The 14,037-nt window shown below is 41.4% G+C and overlaps 1 protein-coding gene across 2 annotated transcripts in view; it reads right to left on the reverse strand.

Moving 5' to 3' along the window:
- The window catches only part of PDS5B (PDS5 cohesin associated factor B), a 143,594-nt gene extending 130,431 nt beyond the window's left edge, over nt 1–13,163 (reverse strand). The window contains exon 1 of one of the 2 annotated variants that reach the window (XM_039873036.1): nt 13,028–13,163. The gene's annotated coding sequence lies outside the window, so the exon portion shown is untranslated. The remainder of the gene's footprint in view (nt 1–13,027) is intronic. The other variant, XM_039873035.1, reaches the window with a different exon arrangement.
- Nucleotides 13,164–14,037: the final 874 nt, after the last annotated feature.

The raw sequence follows: 14,037 nt of genomic DNA on the forward strand, positions 1-14,037 counted from the left end.
CCTTCCCCCACGCACACACGAAAATTCCTCTGGATGGCTATGAAACATTAAAGAAATAATACCAATCTTATACAAACTATATCTGAAAACAGAAAACATTTCCTGAACAGTTTTAAACGGCTATCGTAATCGTGCTACCAAAAGGCATTATAAGAAATGACAATTAGAGCAGTATCTCTCATGAACACACAGACACTAAAATCCAAGTCCAGAAACATAAAAGGACAATGACATCATGACCAAGTAAGGTTGTCCCAGGAATGTAAGATTGGTTTAACTTTCAAAAATCAGTAAATATAATTCATCGCAGTAACAGAATAAAGGGTAAAAACCATACAATCTTCTCAATAAACACAAAAACAGGGGACATGTGACAAAATTCAACATGTATTCATTATTTAAAAAAAACAATCTCAGTACACAGAGAATAGAAAGGAACGTCCCCCATCTGATTTCTTTTAATCTACAAAAACACACTGCTTCTCTCTTACCAGAACAAGACAAGCTGTCCATTCTCCCCATTTCTTTTCAACACTGAATTGAAGATGCTAGACAATGCAATTAAGTAAGACAAAGAAATAAAAAGCTCATAAGATCCGAAAAGAATAAAACTGTCTTATCACAGACGATATGATTGTTTTTGTAAAGAAAATCCTGAAGAATCTACAAAAAGACTAATGGAACTAAATGAATTTAAGCAAGGTCAAAGTACATAAGGACAATGATTTTTACAACAACTATTGTTTTTCTATATACTAGCAGAAAAAACTGAAAAATCAAATTTAGGAAATTTCATTTCTAATAGCACGAAAAAGAAAAATCAGAATTTAATATGCACAATCTCTGCAGAGAACATTAAAATGTTACTTCATGTCATATATGTTAATACACTAACACCTTACATTATATAATTGATATAGTAACATAACTAAATACTAGTATATAAGATCCTATTTCAGGTTGATGTAGAGATCCTGCATATATACACACATATGTTTATAGTACATGTGAAAGTAAAGATGACCTAAATAAAAGGAGAGGTACACACCTGTATTAGTAATTTATGCTGTGTAATAACTATCCCAAAACTTAGCAGTTGAAAACAACAATTATCTCACAGTTTCTAAGGGTCAGGAATCCAGGAGCAGCTTAGTTGGTGAGTCTGGCTTAAAGGTCCTCATTACGTCTGCAGTCAACTGAAGGCTAGAGGATCTGCTTCCAAGCTCACTCAAGGCTATTAGCAGAAGGCCTCAGTTCTTCGTTACGTGGATGTCGGGAGGAGACAATATTCCGCGGGTCTCTTGCAATTCTGCACACCTTGCAGTTAAGGCTCTGACTGCCCTTTGTTCCAGACTACCTTTTACAAAAAGATGTCCATAAACAGACGTGGAAGATAAAAGTTTCCTCCAGAGCAAAGAGCAGGTAGGCATATTGCCCATTAAAAAATATGCAGGTTCTCTATGTTCCCAGTTCCTCTCCTGTAACACAGCCCACTACATGTGCAGGTGTCACCTGGCCTTCTTCATATCACTCGTGTGAACTGGAGCTTGAGGAACTGGTGCAGAAATGCTCATACCCTGGCTACTACTGTAGCTGTGAAAATAAAATGTCTTTGACTCTGACCCAGGAGTCTCGTGTCTTCTATCAGCAACCGTAAAACTGTAGCAAGCTAACTTCTTGACGTGCAAATAGGGTAAAATCTCAGAACCACCATAGTTCTGACAGTGGGCCTCTCTACAACACGGCAGCTGGTTTCTCCTAGATTGAGTGATGAGAGAAAGAGACCAAGACACAAACCACTGCGTCCTTTAAAACTTAATTTCAGAAGTAACATACTGTCACTTTTACCATATTCTATTGGTCATACAAACCAACCACAATATAATGCGTCAGGTGACTGTGACAGGGCGCAAATACAAGGAGGCAGGGATCAGTGGGAACAATGTTAGAGGCTGGTTATCAAATACTGTCAGAGGTTAGTTCTCCCTAAATGTATCTACACAAGATCGATAAAACTAAATGAGCCCAGAAACAAATCCATTCATTTAAGTTCGAGTGATTCTAGAAAATGACACCAGTGGCAGTGCAGTGCAGGAAAGGAAGGTTTTTCCAACAATGGTATTAGAACTGGAGAAACGTGTTTTTTTAAATGAACCTCAACCCCCTACTTCACACCACATACAATAATTCATTCAAGGTGGGTCATAGCCCTATACATAAAAGTAAAGACTGAAACTTCTAAAAGAAAGCACAGGCTATTATTTTCACGACTTCTGGTTAGGCAAAGGATTCTCAGAACTCCAAAAGCATCATCTATTAAAGAGAAAATTGATTAAATGGACTTCATTAAAATTAAGAATTTCAGCTCATCAAAATATACGGTTAGGAAAAATTAAACTACAAACTGGGAGAAAATACTCTCAATACATTGATCTGATGAAGAATTGTATTCAGACTACAATCGGCCCTCCATATCCATGTTCCCAGATTCAACCAACTGTGGATTGAAAATATTCCAAAAATATTGTTACTTGGTTGCTGATGTATACTACATAGCAAGGCCTACAATGGTTCCATCTGTACTGAACATATATACTTTTTTCTTGTCATTATTCCCTAAACATTCCAATATAACAAGTGTCTGCATAGCATTTGCATTATAATCAGTTGTTATAAGTAATCTAGAAATAATTTAAAGTAAACAGGAAGATGTGCCTACGTTATATGCAAATACTGTGACATTTTATATAAGGAACTTCAGCATCTGCAGATTTTGCTATCCACGGAAGTCCTAGAACCAATTCCCCATGGATACTGAGGACAACGGTATATTATGAATTCTTACACATGAAAAACAAAAAAAACCAATTTTTTTAAAGTCAGAAAACTTAAAAAGGCATTCCACAAAAGAAAATACACAAATTGTCAAAAAACAGATGAAAAGAGGCTCAACACCATTAGCCACCAGGGAAATAAAAAAACAAACAATAAAAAAACACTGCAATGAGATGCCATTTCATACCCACTAAATGGCTAAAATTAAAAAGACTGATTATCCAAAAGAATGTAGAGCAACTAGAACTCTCATATGCTTATGATAGGAATAAAAAACGGAACACCACTTTTTGAAAACTATGTGGCAGTTTCATATATAGTTAAACGCACATCTGCCTATGAACCAAAAATTCCATTCCTAAGTATTTACTCATGAGAAATGAAAACACACATTTGCAAAAAAGACCCATACAGGCCTTAATTCTGAACAGTGAAAAACTGGAAACAACTGAAATGTCCATCAACAGAAGAAAAGATAAACTCTGGTGTATATTCATCCAGTGAAATATTACCCAGCAATAAACAAACAAACAAACAAACAAAAAACCTGTTACATCCAATCTCATGGATAAATCTGGAAATATATGTTAAGCAAAAAATGTCAGATGCAAAAAAGCACACGCTGTATGTACGAAGACAGAACAGAAAATCAGAAATCAGAGTGCCGGGGGAGAGGGCAGAGAACTAAACGGAAAAGGCAACCAGGGACATGTGCAGATGACGAACATGCTCTCTACCACCTTCTGGGTATGGCTATGTGGATATAATTATCGCACCTCATCAAAGTGAACACCTAAGGTCTATATGTTTTATTGTACTTAATTTACATCTCAATATAAATAAATAAATAAAATTTTTAAAAATGAATTTGTAAGCTCATTGTATTAATTTTCCTTTCCTTTCTTTAGTCTTGGGTTGTCCACATGTGTATATGTGTATTTAGTGTGTGTGTATATATATGCACATTTATGTGTATTCGGTAAATATTTATCATCTACTAAGTGTTAAACACTATTCTGGAGTTCTAAAATAACTAAAAGTCAATGCCCTCACGAAGCTAAGAATCTAGAACAAAGAAACACACAACTAACGGCGACACACAATGTGAGGTCTCCGTTACAGAGGTATACACAGGGTCCTGTGAAGAAAAAAAGAATACCATACACTGACTGACAGAAGGGTTAGGTCTCAAAAAGCCTTTCCATTAGGTGAAAGATGAAAAGCGGGACTTCGGGCATGTGGACACGCAGGAATGGACCATTATGAGCAGAGAAATAACACATGCAAAGACACGGAGACAAAGGGTCTAACGCAACAGGGAGCTAGGAACAGCTCGTTTTCGGAGTTTAGAGAAGATGTGGGGAAGTGAAAGGAAATGCTGGCAAGGAAGGTGGGTATCATGCGAATGCCATGTCATCTGGATTACAGAGGCAGTGAAGAGCCACTGAATAGTTGAAAGTCAGGGAATGACACAGTCAAATTTGCGAATAGAAGCATCACTCAGTTAACAGCTTGAGAGAGCCTAGAAGGGAGCGCAACTGGAAGCAGAGAGCTGTCAGAAGGCGACCACAGAGCAAGCAAGTCATACTGACTTTTAGTAAACCAACCACTGGCACGTGGACCGAAGAGAAATTTAAGAATCCTCGAAATGGATAGGAAAATAGGTAAAGATTATGATCAGTTTACAGGAAAAAATAAAAAATAAAAATGGCTCTTAAACATATTGAAAAGATGCTCAGCTTCACTCATAAGAAAGTTTAAATTAAAACTTCGTATTGGCAAAAATCCAAAAAGCATGATTATACACCAAGCTGACAATGTTACGGGGATAGCAAGTATTCACACACACACACACACACAATGTTTCAACCTCTATGAAGGACAATTTAACAATTCTATCACAATTACACCTGTTACATTCTTTGACCCAGGAATTTCACGTCTAGGAATTTATCCTACAGACATACCTGCATTTGTACAAAATGATATATATACAAGGTTGCTCAATGCAGCATTATTATAAAAGTAATAACTAGAAACAATCTGTCCGCTGATGGACTAAGTTATGGGTACACGAATTAAAAAAGAACACTCACCAGCTGCTAGAGTCTGTGCAGCCTAGCACTTTACATACTAGTATGGAAAGATCTTAAGGGTATATTGCTAAGTTAAAAAAGTAAAAGGCAAAACATTTAAAGTTTCCAACATTAGTGTAAAACATGTACGGGGGTAGGAGAACTAAGCTGGAATAAATACATTTCTATACAATGGTATTTTTTTTAATTTCCAAAAAAATATATAAGAAATCAACATCTGTAAACTATTGTGAGTCTGGGAACTAGGGAGATGGGGAATGTTATGGAGAAGAGACTTTTTATTGCTTATCTTTTTTTCTTTTTGCTCTAAAGTGTTAATGTTTATATAGTGTAAAAAATACTTTGAAGATACTGTGTCAAATTCAACAGGATCTGGCAACTCATATAATGTAAGAAGTGAAGGAGATGAAGGGATTAAGATGGCTCCCAGGTTTCTGACGATAATAAATCTAGTCATCCCTTACGACAAAGACAGAGAAGAGAGAAGAGAAGAGAGAAGAGAAGAGGAAGAGGAAGAGGAAGAGGAAGAGGAAGAGAAGAGAAATCTGTGTTTTAACCAAAGCAGGGTGTTAAAGGGTGGAGGACGGCGGCTCGGTGCTGGACACGCTGCCCTGGAGCTGTGTCCAGCAGCCCGCGGGAAAAGGAAGATAGGGAATTTAGGAGAGAGGGGAGGATTAATAGTTGTTAGAAGAAGCCTAGAAGAAAACAAAGGAAAACATTTATATGAGCATAATTTATTTAGGAATTATTTATTCTATAAACCCAATTAACCCAGAGAACAAACTAAAAACGCGACTAACTTGAAGTGACAGCATAAGGCCACAAACTCATATCCTTTTCTCACCGACATCGGGCTTTCACTAAAAGCGCATTTATTTAATACTTTTAGATAATTTCCCAAGTTCACGACAGATCAGAAACATCCAAAAAGAGTGTGGATGTAAGCCACCAGAGGAAATCATTTGGCAGCAGCGTGAGTCAGCAAAAAAACTGATGATGATGATGATGATAATACCATCGATACCTCAAAAAGCACAGTGCTCTTCATAGAAGTCAAAGTCTCATATTTTACTATCTAAGACTTGGCCAAATGGTCTCTCCTTCAAGAAGTTTTTCATGGTTCTTCCACTCTCAGCCTAATATGATTAATCTTTTATCAAACTTCCAATTTCAAAGATTTGTGTACACCTTCCTGGAAGTACTATATTCTGCCTTGTTTTAAAATACCTGGTATTTTGTAATACCAGTCTTTCCTCCTGCTTGGATATACATCCCTTAATGGAAGGAAAATCTTTCACCTTTACATCTCTGAGCACAATTCCCTAGCATAGTATAGCATAAAAATATCCGTTCAACAATTATCTTTGCCATCTCTAAAGTGACGTGAATGAACTTTGCCACAAATAGTCTCCCTGCACCAAGTTAGAATAGTTGTTTTTGTTAAGTATTTGCATATTTGGCACTAGGATAAGCATTTGGCCTAGGTTATCTCCAACACTGATGAGATAAGGGGTGATGGGAAATGACAGTTAACAGGTTTGGGGTTTCTTTTATGGGAGACAAATATTCTACAATCAGACTGTGGTGATGGTTGCACAAACTTGTCAATGTACTGGAAAACAATGAATTGTACACTTTCGATAAGTGAATTATGGCATGTGGATTATATCTCAATAAAGCTGTTTTTTAAAAAATGAGATATCTGCTATTATCCCCACTATAGAGATTAAGAAACTGAGTCTTGGCAAGATTAGGTAATTTGCCCACAGTGACACGAGTTCATGAGGGAGACAGGATCAAAACCCACGTAATCTTGACTCTTATGCTTAACCACCATGTTCTTCTGCCTTCCTCAGAAAGCGACTTCACTCATCAAGCATCACATGGAATACCTAAATATGCTCCCAATGCTATTAAAGTCTTCAATGCTAATGACCCTCCAAATTCCAACCAGGACTACAAAGCTGTGACCTAATTATGTTACACCATAAAGACAGGAAAAAAGTCAAAAGTTGAAAAGGAAGGTACCAAAGAGACAGAAGAGGGGGGAAAAAAAAAACAACTCAGCTATATTTCAAAGCTTGCCATTTTGAGCATAAGATTGCATGAATGATTCCTACTGCTTGGTTGCTATCATCAAAGTTGGTGAACAGGCCTAAATAAGCTGAGATGGGGGTAACTGCAGGCTTCCTGGACTAGTTCTGCTCAGACCAGGGTTTCTGAACCTTTGTGCTACTGACATTTTGGGCCAGATAATTTTTTGTTATGGAGGGCTTCCCTACACATTGTAGGATATTCAGCAACATCCCTGGTCTGTATCTACTAGATGCCAGTGGCACCGTCCCGTTTCTGACTACCAGAATGACTCCAGACACTGCCAAATGTCCTGGGGGGAGGAACTAAGGGGAAGGGGGTGTCCAAAATTACCCCATTTGAGAATCACTGGCCTAAACTAAGGGTAATGATGAAAAAGGGCCAGCTATTTGATGTTAAGTAGTATATATAATAACTAGAGACAGACAAGAGCCTTTTTTCAAATAGCTTTATTGAGATCTTTGAAATATAAAAATTGTATATATTTTAAGGTGCAAAACTTGATATTCTGACATATGTATGCACTGTGAAAAGATCACAATCGAAGTAATTAACATAACCTCTACAAAATTACCATGGGGGTGACAGACAAAAGCCTTTTAAACCAATCACCTCCCAAGCCTACTAAGGAAAACTCATTTCATAAAAAAAAAACTGTGAAGCTGGGTGTGGGGGCAGTATGTAGAGATTAAACAGGGACAAAGCCTATGTAATCATGCCAACATCCCCAGACTTCTGAGCAGTTCAGCACGGAAGGCCTCTGACACGCTAGCAGAATATCAACTTGTAGACAGGTACTACTAAAGTCAGAAAATGGACCTAAAGGATGCTAGGAATGAGAACTGTTCCCTTTGACCAGTTTGAAGAAAAATTAGTTTCCCTGATAAGTATCCCTCATCTGTGGAGGCACTGAAATACCAAGGTCAAGGCTGCCAGCTTGCCAGGGAAGAGGAGCAAACCAAATGACAGTATATGTAAGAATGACAGTTGGGGTGGGAGGGGCAAGTGGTGAGACAGGACTCGGAGACAGAGCTGACTACACAAAATTGATTGGCCCCGACTCTCAAATCTCCCTTCCTGCCTTTATGTATCTTCTGTTAACACCAACTTAAGAGTTTTTGATAACCTCATGTTGAGCCCTGGTTGTTCAAAGCCCAGCACTGTAGCCTCTCCATTCAGAAGACTGCTCCCCCGCAAAGTGCTGTGGGCTCCAAAATCTTATACCTCTCAAAGTACCACCTCCCTCAGACCATTTTAGGTAAGGGGTTGATGGGTGGGCATGGGTCACAAGTAAATTAACCTACTCAATCTAAAGTTTGTGCTACAAGTATCCTCCATCCAATAAGCATATACAAAATGTGTATCCTCACCCATAACCAAAGAAACACAAACCCAAAACAAGATGTAAATTTCACATATCAAAGTGGCAAAAAGCATCAAGTTGAATAAAGTCCAATGCTAGTGAGCATTAACGGGCATACTCATATAACTGCTGTTTAGTGTAAACTGTTACAACCCAAGTATCACTCAAAAGGAGTCAGAACAAATTATGACCCATACATATGATAAAATTAATCACTTTTAAAATTATATTGATTTGTATGTGCCAATATAAAAAGAGCTCTGTGACATTAACTAAGCAAAACCCATAAATTGGGGTTTTTAAAAAAAAGTAAACGGCAGTACACTATAATGCAATTTGTATAAATTTTTTGAAAAGTAAACTTTCTGGAAACTTAATAGTGGTTACCTCTTGAGAGAACAAAAGTAGCTTTTATTTTTACTTTTCTGTATCATTAGAATTTATCATATACATACATGTGTAACTTTTAACTTAAATCACACAATTCTTCAATGTACTCGACTCTCTCAAACCTTAGCTACTACTCTTACCAATGCTCCTCTCCCCACCCCCACCCAGTATCTGAAGCTAAAATTGCTTGATGGCATTTCAGCCAGCAAGGGATGCATGTTGGATATATACCTGGGGCTCTTCTTTAAAATCTCTTCATTTCTCTAAAATATCCTCTGGGGTGAAAGACGAGAAAAAGAATCCCTACACTGCCCAGGGTACCACAAACTCCCCATTTCCTTTCAGGCCCTAACCATTTTCTCCTAGAGAATAGAGAAGCGCAATGAATGTGGTCAAAATATCCCCTCCTTCTCCTATCAGTTTTATATCTAGTCTTAGCCACAAAAAAATAAAATAAAATGAAATAAAATAAAAGGAGCAACCCTCACAGAACTACTGAACGGCAGGGATTGATTCTACTTGCTGGTTTTTCAGTTCTCAGCACCTTGGTGCAGGTGGCCAACTCTGAACTTCTCCAGGGGCATGGTATCAGCACTGTTAACATCATCATCCCTGATACTGTGTGTGGCTTAATACATATACTATTAAGCTTAATATTTGTTCATTGTAACTGAATCGGGCCAGAGCATTCTCTATCAAAGGGAGAGGCAGGTTAGTGGCTATGGGACCTAAAAGATACCTCAAAATATCTTCCTGCTTCAGTCTTCCCTCCATTCCCCTCAACTGATTCAAATGTTTTACATAGTTAAACCAAGCATTTCTTATTTCTGCTTGCTGTTAATGTCTAATCATTAGAGTACAATAACTATTTTGAATATTTTAAAATATCTCAGATTAATGGCTTTAAGATTTACTTTAAACAACTGAAGTTTACACATCTGAGATTAATCATTTTCTCACTGTGCTTGATCATCCCTGCCAACTAAAACAATTAGTCTCAAAACAGCAAACTTCTCTTTTAATTTAGGACTAATTAGTGAGAAAGGATTATAAAACCTTTTTCAAGTATGGGGGGAAATGGTTATAATCGCATGGCTTATAGCAGTACAGTGTGAGGAAAGACCTGACCTCTACACTCCAAGGAGTCAGAACTGTGAACCATTGGCAGCTTTCTAAATAGGCTAAAAAAGTAAATACATTCTCATAAAAATTACTGAGTTTTATTTTTAAACTAAATATTTTTAAACTTTTAATATCCTCAAACAGGAATACTTAAACCAAATACAATTTTCTCCAACTACCTATTATTGGAAGTGACAAATGACTTGTGTAGCAAATTGTGTTTAAAAGTAAAAAAAATAAAGCTCAATACTAACTTTTCCAAATTACTCTGGCTTATAAATTTCATGAAGAATAAATAAATGCCATGTCAAGTAGTCTTACACAATGGAAAACCAAGCTACTCTAAGAGACAGAGACATGTAAGAGGTTACCTTCTGAGACAACTTAAGTGGACTGAATCCTGAATAGAAATTATTAAAACCAGACTCTAAAACAGATGGTTAACCTTGAAATTTTGAAAAGGGGAGAAAGGGATGGAGAATAATATGCTACCTGGCAACCATTTTCAGTATTGCTTCAGTCCTAATAAAACAATGCAGACCATGAAGAAGCTTCTCAGCTTCCAGATTTAAGGGCTGTCCCAATTCCACATGAATATAACTGTGACGCTGGATAAATCAACTAAATTCCAAATCTGAACCTAATTTCTCATGTATATTATGAGTTGGAGATCATCTTTCATTTTCCTCGTAGCTATATACACTAACAAAGGAAACACAAATTTATACTTTTCTAATATAAATTCAATACTGTACTTGTCATCCAAGCCCAATCACAGACAGCTATGCTGCTAGCTCTAGGCACACAGGATCAAGAGTACCAGCACCGAGGAAGCCAAAGGACAATCCTAATTGTCCAAGAGGGAGAAACGGAAAGAATACAAACTCCCGAAATATTCTCCTCCTCACAAAATTTTGGGTATAGTCTACAATTTCATTCTTCAGCAGGGCAAGCCCTATCTAATACAGGATATCACTTTATTTGAGACTTAACAAATTATCGATAAACCTAGTCCTCAAAATGTTACTCTTTGTGACTGTTAAAGGTTTAGGGCAATTTTAAATTTAAATTTAAAACTTTATCCAAAAGCCAGCTCAGTAGAACTGCATGTCAAATAAGCTTAGTACAAAACGTTTCACGACAACAAAAATCGCTATCACCACATCACCACATTACCTCCTCTAATTCTTGGGGAAAGTGAGAGAAAAGACAGACAACCAGACAGGAATAAAAGCAACAGGAAAGAACAAAAGCCGCTATAAAAACAAAGTTAATACAAAGAAAACCAAACAACAAAAAGGGAGGGAGAAAATGTATGGGGGGCACAAAAGTGCTTAAAAAAAAAAGGTCGATACAAACACTATTTTGTCATTTAAAGTACACCTTCAAGTAGAACCCAGCAGAGAATCATAGAGGATCATTTTTTTTGAATCATCAAAAAAAAGGTAAAAAATAAATTACTACTGCAGCTCCTTCAGTAATCAAAGGACAGCGAAAGTGCACCTATTCTGTGTACAGTGTATATCTGAAAATTTATTTCGATGAAATGTTCTGATCTCAGATGTTTTTATAGTTGAGGTTTTGAGAATAAATTTATCTTAACATAAGAACTCCCATGCTGAAACTCTCACCTACATATTTAACCATTATAAATTAGGTTTTTTGCTTTCGCCAGGTAATAGATTAATCTTTCCACAAACTGACCTGCATACATTGTAGGAATGCTCATTCTGTCTCGAAAAGTGCTAACATCCCTGACATACGTACTACACAGATAAGAAGTGTCCTCTCTAGCTCTTTTGCTTAATACTACTTTTGTGTTTTTAAATATTTTATTTGACTACTACACGAGTCAATAGAGAAAACACTCTTAGCGCCTGATCTACATGTGTTAACTGATTACATTGCCCTTCAAGTCTTAAATGATGACGATTTACTTACAGATCGTCTTTTATACAGAAACACATTCGAGTTTTTCAAGGTTATTAGACAGCAGAAGACTCCCAACTCAACTCAAGACCGCAGACCAACCCTTGAAATAAGGGCTGTGCCCAAAGTTTCCGAAACTTGAATTTAACAAACAGGGGAGGGTCGTCCCGGACGGCACGACCATCCTCCGTGTGATAATAAAAGCACGAGACGAGCGTCCCCAGCACGTTCTTCCACGTAAACCACCGGCTTCGCTCTGCTGGGCGAGTCGGGATGCTGCGCGCGGGGGCTGCGCCCGCAGAGCCACCGCGAGGGCACACGGTCCGCGCCAAGGGACGCGGGAGCACGCGACGCCGAGGATCCGGCGCCGCGTTCCGGGGTTCGGATTCATTCCCTCCACTAACTGTCCCGCTGCGGAGCGTGGCTGCCCGGTTTGCGGCAAACGGCGGCCACAGGCGAGGTCTGCCTCGCGACCGAAAACTTTTCGAGTGTCACTAAGATGCGAGCGTGCAGAAGTGCTGTGGCCGAGGGCACAGCACTCCGCTCGGCGTGCCGACGCCGCAAGGACAGCTCGCACCCCGCTGTCGCCCGGGACGCGTCCCCGGCGCGGGGCTCTCCCGCCGCAGCAGGTCCGCGGGCTGCCCCGGCCCCGGCGCGCTTTTCATCTCGCAAAAATGTCACGGAGCGGCGCGCTGGCCGGGCCCGGAGCGGAAGCCGGGCGCGCGGGGCGCGGCGCGAGGGGGCGCGGGGGGCCGGGGCCGCGGCCCGGAAGGGGGGCGCCGCCCGCGGACGGCCCCCCTCGGCGGGGGAGGGGTGCCCGGCGCGGACCCCCGCCCGCGCGCAAGGTCACCGCCCGCCGCCACCGCGGGCGCCGGGCCGGGGCCGGGCGGCAAGTTTAATTTGCCGGGGCTGCGGCGGCGCCCGCGGCGAGGAGCGAGCGCGCCGGCCGCGGCCTCCCCGCCCCCACCGCGCCGCCCGGCCCGCGCCCCCGGCCCGCGCGCCGCCGCCGCCGCCGCGGCCCGGGCGCCGCCAGGCAGCCGGCAGCTGCAGCCCCGACGCCGGCGGGCGAGCCTCGCGGGCGGGCGGGCGGCGCCGAGCCCCGCCACACGCCGCCGCCGCGGCGCCGGGCGCTGAAAAATGGAGCACGGCGACCCTCGAGGAGAGACGTTTCCGTTCCGTTAGCCGAACCGTCGCCTACCTCCGGGCGCCCGACTCGCTACTCCGCGCGCTCCGCTGCTCTCCGGGATCCGCCGCCGCCGCCGCATCCAGTCGCCTCCTCCCCCCCCTCCCCTTCCGCAGCCGGCCCGGCCGTTCCTCCGCCTCTCCGCTTCAAAATGGCGCCAAGCGCTCTTCGGCGGCTGCTCCAATCGAACCGCCGCGGACAGCACCCGGGGGCAGGCAGAGCGCGGCGTGGGTGCGCAGCGCCCCCTGCCGGCCGCACGGCGCCGCCCGCGCGCCCGCCGCGCTCCGCGGCCCGCGCCCGTGCGCGCGCGCGCACGCAGCCACACGGCCGCGCCGCCGCCGTGGCCCCGCCGTCCGGGCGCCGCTGTCACCGCTCTCCCCGCCTCTGCGGCTCCCCGACGTTTGCCGAGAGCCGGGTAGGATGGTTTGTATGTCTCTGACTTTCCGGGTAAAGGTTGAGCATTTTAAAAACAGCCGAAATCGAGTAGCGCTGTTGTCCTACGTAAGTAAAATACATATTAACGACTTTGCTCCCTACTTGATGACTGACCTAGTCGTCTCGAAATGCCATAAAATAGTTTTTCCTACACTGCGTGTTCCGACATTACTTAATTCCCCCAGCTTTCCCATTTTGAGGAATTGTTTAGGCTGTTGGTGCGGGGAGGGACACAGCAGTTCAAACTGTAACAAAACACTCCATTCATTCGTTTTATTATCACAGTTGTCCTTAGTGGAGGGAGAAACAGTCTGAAGACACAAGGATGGCTTCCTGGGGGTGGGTCGCCAAGCCCCTTCACCTCCATGAGGTGCAGCTCCTCCGTCCTGCAGCTTTAGGGGAGTATATAAAAAGGGAAAAACTCTTTTAAGACCTGGAAGAAGCATAGTTTCTAACAAAAACTTTGTGTGTGTTCTATACCACAGCAAATACATTTACAAAAATTAGTACTATAAACCTTCATTTAAAGCAACACCGTTTAGGAAAAGTGGAATCTGTGATTGGTGTTAAAACAAAAATAAACTTCTATG

This window comes from Pteropus medius, unplaced genomic scaffold (assembly GCF_902729225.1).
Source record: "Pteropus medius unplaced genomic scaffold, Ma_sr-lr_union100, whole genome shotgun sequence".
Taxonomy (NCBI): domain Eukaryota; kingdom Metazoa; phylum Chordata; class Mammalia; order Chiroptera; family Pteropodidae; genus Pteropus; species Pteropus medius.